This window comes from Bufo bufo, chromosome 3 (genome assembly GCF_905171765.1).
Source record: "Bufo bufo chromosome 3, aBufBuf1.1, whole genome shotgun sequence".
NCBI classification, from domain to species: domain Eukaryota; kingdom Metazoa; phylum Chordata; class Amphibia; order Anura; family Bufonidae; genus Bufo; species Bufo bufo.
The window spans coordinates 298,669,631-298,675,465 of record NC_053391.1 but is presented as its reverse complement, the minus strand read 5'-3'; the positions used below and the strand labels follow the sequence as shown (position 1 = coordinate 298,675,465).

General features: G+C 48.7%; 1 pseudogene; it reads left to right on the top strand.

The window, feature by feature from the left end:
* Nucleotides 1-226: 226 nt before the first annotated feature.
* On the top strand, nt 227-404 carry LOC120996722 (annotated as a pseudogene).
* Nucleotides 405-5,835: the final 5,431 nt, after the last annotated feature.

Below are 5,835 nucleotides of genomic sequence, written 5' to 3'. Positions count from 1 at the left end.
GGTGATGGTGACCACAACTCTTCCTCTTCATGCTCATCTACGGCCTGATCCAGCACTCTTCGCAGGGCACGCCCTAGAAAAATAGCATATGGGATGAGGTCGATGATGTTGCCTTGGGTTTGACTGACCAGGTTTGTCACCTCCGCAAAAGGACGCATGAGCCTACAGCCATTGTGCATGAGCGTTCATTAACGCGGCCAAAAAATGCCCAGCTCCGCAGAGGCTGTCCTCTTTTTTTTAAATTAAAAAAAATCTGTTCTTAACAGTTTAATCTCTGTTTTGTCCCCTATCAGGGGCCGGTGTATGGAATAGATTTTTGGAACCGGGAGATGGAAAAAGATGCTTGGTCGGTCCTCTTACTTCCAATTTGGGGCACTGCGCGTACGCCTTGCAATGTACTGTGCCACCAGATATGAGTGGTGTGTTTAAGTAGTACTATTCCTATCAGTTTAATCCCTGTTACGTCCCATATCAGGGGACGTGTATGGAATAGATTTTAGGAACCGGGAGATGGAAAAAGATGCTTGGTCGGTCCTCTTACTTCCAATTTGGGGCACTGCGCGTACGCCTTGCAATGTACTGTGCCACCAGATATGAGTGGTGTGTTAAGTAGTACTATTCCTATCAGTTTAATCCCTGTAACGTCCCCTATTATTATTATTATTATTATTATTATTATTATTATTATAGAAACATAGAAACATAGAATGTGTCGGGAGATAAGAACCATTTGGCCCATCTAGTCTGCCCAATATACTAAATACTATGGATAGCCCCTGGCCCTATCTTATATGAAGGATGGCCTTATGCCTATCCCATGCATGCTTAAACTCCTCCACTGTATTTGCAGCTGCCACTTCTGCAGGAAGGCTATTCCATGCATCCACTACTCTCTCAGTAAAGTAATACTTCCCTGATATTACTTTTAAACCTTTGCCCCTCTAATTTAAAACTATGTCCTCTTGTAGCAGTTTTTCTTCTTTTAAATATTCTTTCCTCTTTTACCTTGTTGATTCCCTTTATGTATTTAAAAGTTTCTATCATATCCCCTCTGTCTCGTCTTTCTTCCAAGCTATACATGTTAAGGTCCTTTAATCTTTCCTGGTAAGTTTTATCCTGCAATCCATGTACCAGTTTAGTAGCTTTTCTCTGAACTCTCTCCAAAGTATCAATATCCTTCTGGAGATATGGTCTCCAGTACTGAGCACAATACTCCAAATGAGGTCTCACTAGTGGTCTGTAGAGCGGCATGAGCACCTCCCTCTTTCTACTGGTAATTCCTCTTGCTATACACCCAAGCATGCTCTGTGACATTGTCTGCCTACCTTTAAGTCTTCTGAAATAATGATCCCTAAATCCCTTTCCTCAGATACTGAGGTTAGGACTGTATCACTGATTTTATATTCTGCTCTTGGGTTTTTACGTCCCAGGTGCATTATCTTGCACTTATCAACATTAAATTTTAGTTGCCAGATTTTTGACCATTCCTCTAGTTTTCCTAAGTCCTTTTCCATTTGGTGTATTCCTCCAGGAACATCAACCCTGTTACAAATCTTTGTGTCATCAGCAAAAAGACACACCTTACCATTGAGGCCTTCTGCAATTTCACTGGTAAAGATATTAAACAATATGGGTCCCAGAACAGAACCCTGAGGTACCCCACTGGTAACAAGACCTTGGTCTGAATATACTCCATTGACTACAACCCTCTGTTGCCTGTCCCTCAGCCACTGCCTAATCCATTCAACAATATGGGAGTCCAAGCCCAATGACTGCACTTTATTGATAAGCCTTCTATGTGGGACAGTATCAAAAGCCTTACTAAAGTCTAGATAAGCGATGTCTACTGCACCTCCTCCATCTATTATTTTAGTCACCCAATCAAAAAAATCAATAAGATTGATAATAAAAATTGATGTTTTCCAGGCAGAAAGTGCACTAAAACATTTTGGCTTGAACCCTAGTTGGTGGCAAATAAGTCACGCAAGTCATCCGGCATGCAGAGATAAAATACAGCAGCGTGTGGACCATTTTTAGCCCAAGGCAGCTCATCTCATCACCAGGCCTTTATTAGTCAAATGTATCGCCCACTGTCAGTCCCTTCGGGATCCATGCCTCATTCATCTTAAAAAAGTTTAGGTAATCTAGACTTTTTTGACCTAGGCGACTTATCTTCTCAGTGAAAATACCTCCTTCTGCACTGACGGTCCTTTCTGACAGGACACTTGAAGCGGGGCAGGCCAGAAGTTCTATTGCAAATTGGGATAGCTCAGGCCACAGGTCAAGCCTGCACACCCAGTAGTCAAGGGGTTCAACGCTCCTCAGAGAGTGTCGATATCTGCAGTTAAGGCGAGGTAGTCTGCTACCTGTTGGTCGAGTCGTTCTCTGAGGGTGGACCCCGAAGGGCTAAGGCGATGCGTAGGACTTAAAAAGCTCTGCATGTCCTCCATCAACATCACGTCTGTAAAGCGTCCTGTCCTTGCCGGCGTGGTTGTGGTAGGAGGATTACTTTCACCTCTTCCCCTGTTAGATTCCTGTTGTGCTGTGACATCACCCTTATACGTTGTGTAAAGCATACTTTTTAATTTATTTCGGAACTGCTGCATCCTTTCTGACTTGCGGTAATTCAGTAACATTTCAGGCACTTTCTGCTTATACCGGGGGTCTAGTAGCGTGGTCACCCCGTACAGGTCGTTCTCCTTCAGCCTTTTTATACGAGGGTCCCTCAACAGGCACGACAGCATGAAAGACCCCATTTGCACAAGGTTGGATGCCGAGCTACTCGTCATGTCCCGTTCCTCGTCCTCAGTGATCTCACTGAAAGTCTGTTCTTCCCCCCAGCCACGTACGACACCACGGGTACCAGATAGATGACAACGAGCACCATGGGATGCCTGCTGTGGTTGGTCTTCCTCCTCCTCCTCAAAGCCACATTCCTCCTCTGACGCCTCACACTCCTCTTCCAGCATTGCCGCAGGTCCAGCAAGCGATGCTGATAAGGCTGTTTCTGGTGGTGATGGTGACCACAACTCTTCCTCTTCACGCTCATCTACGGCCTGATCCAGCACTCTTTGCAGGGCACGCCCCAGGAAGAAAACAAATGGGATGATGTCGCTGATGGTGCCTTCGGTGCGACTGACTAGGTTTGTCACCTCCTCAAAAGGACGCATGAGCCTACAGGCATTGCGCATGAGCGTCCAGTAACGTGGCAAAAAAATTCCCAGCTCCGCAGAGGCTGTCCTAGCACCCCGGTCATACAAATACTCCTTGACGGCTTTTTCTTGTTGGAGCAGGCGGTCGAACATTAGGAGTGTTGAATTCCAACGTGTCGGGCTGTCGCAAATCAAGCGCCTCAATGGCATGTTGTTTCGCCGCTGGATATCTGAAAAGGGCTCCATGGCAGTGTAGGAACGCCTGAAATGGCCATGCACCTTCCTGGCCTGCTTGAGGACGTCCTGTAAGCCTGGGTACTTATGCACAAAGTGTTGTACAATCAGATTCAACACATGTGCCATGCACGGCACATGTGTCAACTTGCCCAAATTCAATGCCGCCAACAAATTGCTTCCGTTGTCACACACCACTTTTCTGATCTCCAGTTGGTGCGGAGTCAGCCACTGATCCACCTGTGCGTTCAGGGCGGATGGTGTGACACTGTCGCATCCGGGATGTGGAATAGCCCCTGGGGAGCTGGGGGGGTGCAGTTGATGTGGAGCAAGATGCAGCAGCAGAAGAGGACTCAGCCGACAAGGTTATGGAAGAGGATGGAGTAGGAGGAGTAGAGGAGGTGGCAGCAGGCCTGCCTGCAAGTCGTGGCAGTGTCACCAACTCCTCTGCAGAGCCACGCATTCCATGCTTGGCAGCCGTCAGCAGGTTTACCCAATGCGCAGTGTAGGTGATATACCTGCCCTGACCGTGCTTTGCAGACCAGGTATCAGTGGTCAGATGGACCCTTGCCCCAACACTGTGTGCCAGACATGCCATCACTTCCTTTTGCACAATCGAGTACAGGTTGGGGATTGCCTTTTGTGCAAAGAAATTTCGGCCGGGTACGTTCCACTGCGATGTCCCAATAGCTACAAATTTTTGGAAGGCCTCAGACTCCACCAGCTTGTATGGTAAAAGCTGGCGGGCTAAGAGTTCCGACAAGCCAGCTGTCAGACGCCGGGCAAGGGGGTGACTTTGTGACATTGGCTTCTTACACTCAAACATGTCCTTGACAGACACCTGACTGTGGCAGATGAGCAGGAACTGGTGGATGGTTGAGAGGGGGCAAGGAGGACAGCAGTGGTTGACGTGGCTGAAGATGCTGGACCAGGAGGAGGATGGCGGCTTTGAGTTTGTGTGCTGCTTGTACTCATGTGTTGATCCCTTCGCAAAGCAGTTGTACCTAGGTGGGTGTTGGACTTCCCACGACTCCGTTTATTTTGGCACAGGTTGCAAATGGCATCGCTGTTGTCAGAGGCAGACACACACAAAAAATGCCACACTGATAATCTCTGCAATGACGGCATGACCGCCGTATTGTCGAGTCGCTTACCTCTTAAACTCCACTCCCCCTCCCAATAATGACAGACTAAGCAAGTGGATTATATGGCCACAGCAGCCTTTCCTTAATAACATAAATACAAATAAATATCATAAATACATAACTTAACCCTTGGCCTTCCCACCTGAAGGCCCCACCCTAAAACCTTACCAAGAACCCAACACGGGGAGGGTCCTTGGAGCCCCATAAATGACGGATAACTGGCCTCGCCTCAGTTAAATTACCTCTAGCCGATAAACGCCAGCTCAGAGGCAGGAACCGGTAACCAAGGGCAACCAACTTGGGCCGCTACCCGCCAATATCACACCTTAAACCAGTACCTGGGGAGTCCAGAGCCTCCTTTGGCTCCCTCCCCACCACGCCAGAGCCACCATAACCACCAACTCCAAGGACCCCCCACCGCCTCAGGCCGCTATGACAAAGCTTACCCTCCAATCACTGCCGGACCATCCGTAATCCACTCACAACCCCCCCAGCCTAACCCCAACACTAAGCAACACTCGAGGACCCCAACCTACCCAGGCAAACAGCAGCCAAAATAACAACAAAAAAGAGGTGGATGGGCTGGGGCTGCTGCCACACTGCTGTCCTCACAAAATGGCCCCTTTTCCCGCCCCTGTTAACCCTTTTATGCCCTTAGCCACACCTCCATCCCTTCCATCACTATCCTTCCTCCTTAACCCTTTGTAACCCCGAATCCTCTCCCTCCAAGCCCCAGTCATGCCAGGCCTCCATCCAGCCTTGCAGCCCTGAATCCGGCCTGCACTTTATGGTGGTGGCAACAGCATGCGTTGAATTTGTGCTGTCTGGCTGACCCCGGGTGCCGATGCTGTCTGACTGTGCCACTAGCTCCTTGCGACGACCTCCCCTGCTTCCAACTCGTCTCCTCCTCCTCTCTGTCTCCCCATCTGAACTTTCCCCCTGTTCTTCTTCTCTTCGAGCGGGCACCCACGTGACATCCACGGACACATCGTCATCATCAACCGCTTCACTTGTATATGACAACTCAGCAAAGGAAGCAGCGGGTACAACATCATCATCATCACACCGTACGTCCATGTGTGTAATGCTGCCTGACTGAGACATATCCCTGTTATCTACATCCTCTGGCAATAATGGTTGCACATCACTCATTTCTTCCAACTGATGTGTAAATAACTCCTCTGACAGATCAAGTAAAGCAGCTGTGGTACTAGTGTTGGTGGTGGCGGCAGGCGGGCGAGTGGTAACTTGAGAGGTGCCCGAAGCTGAGCTGGAGGAGGATGGTGCTTCACGGTTCCGAGCTG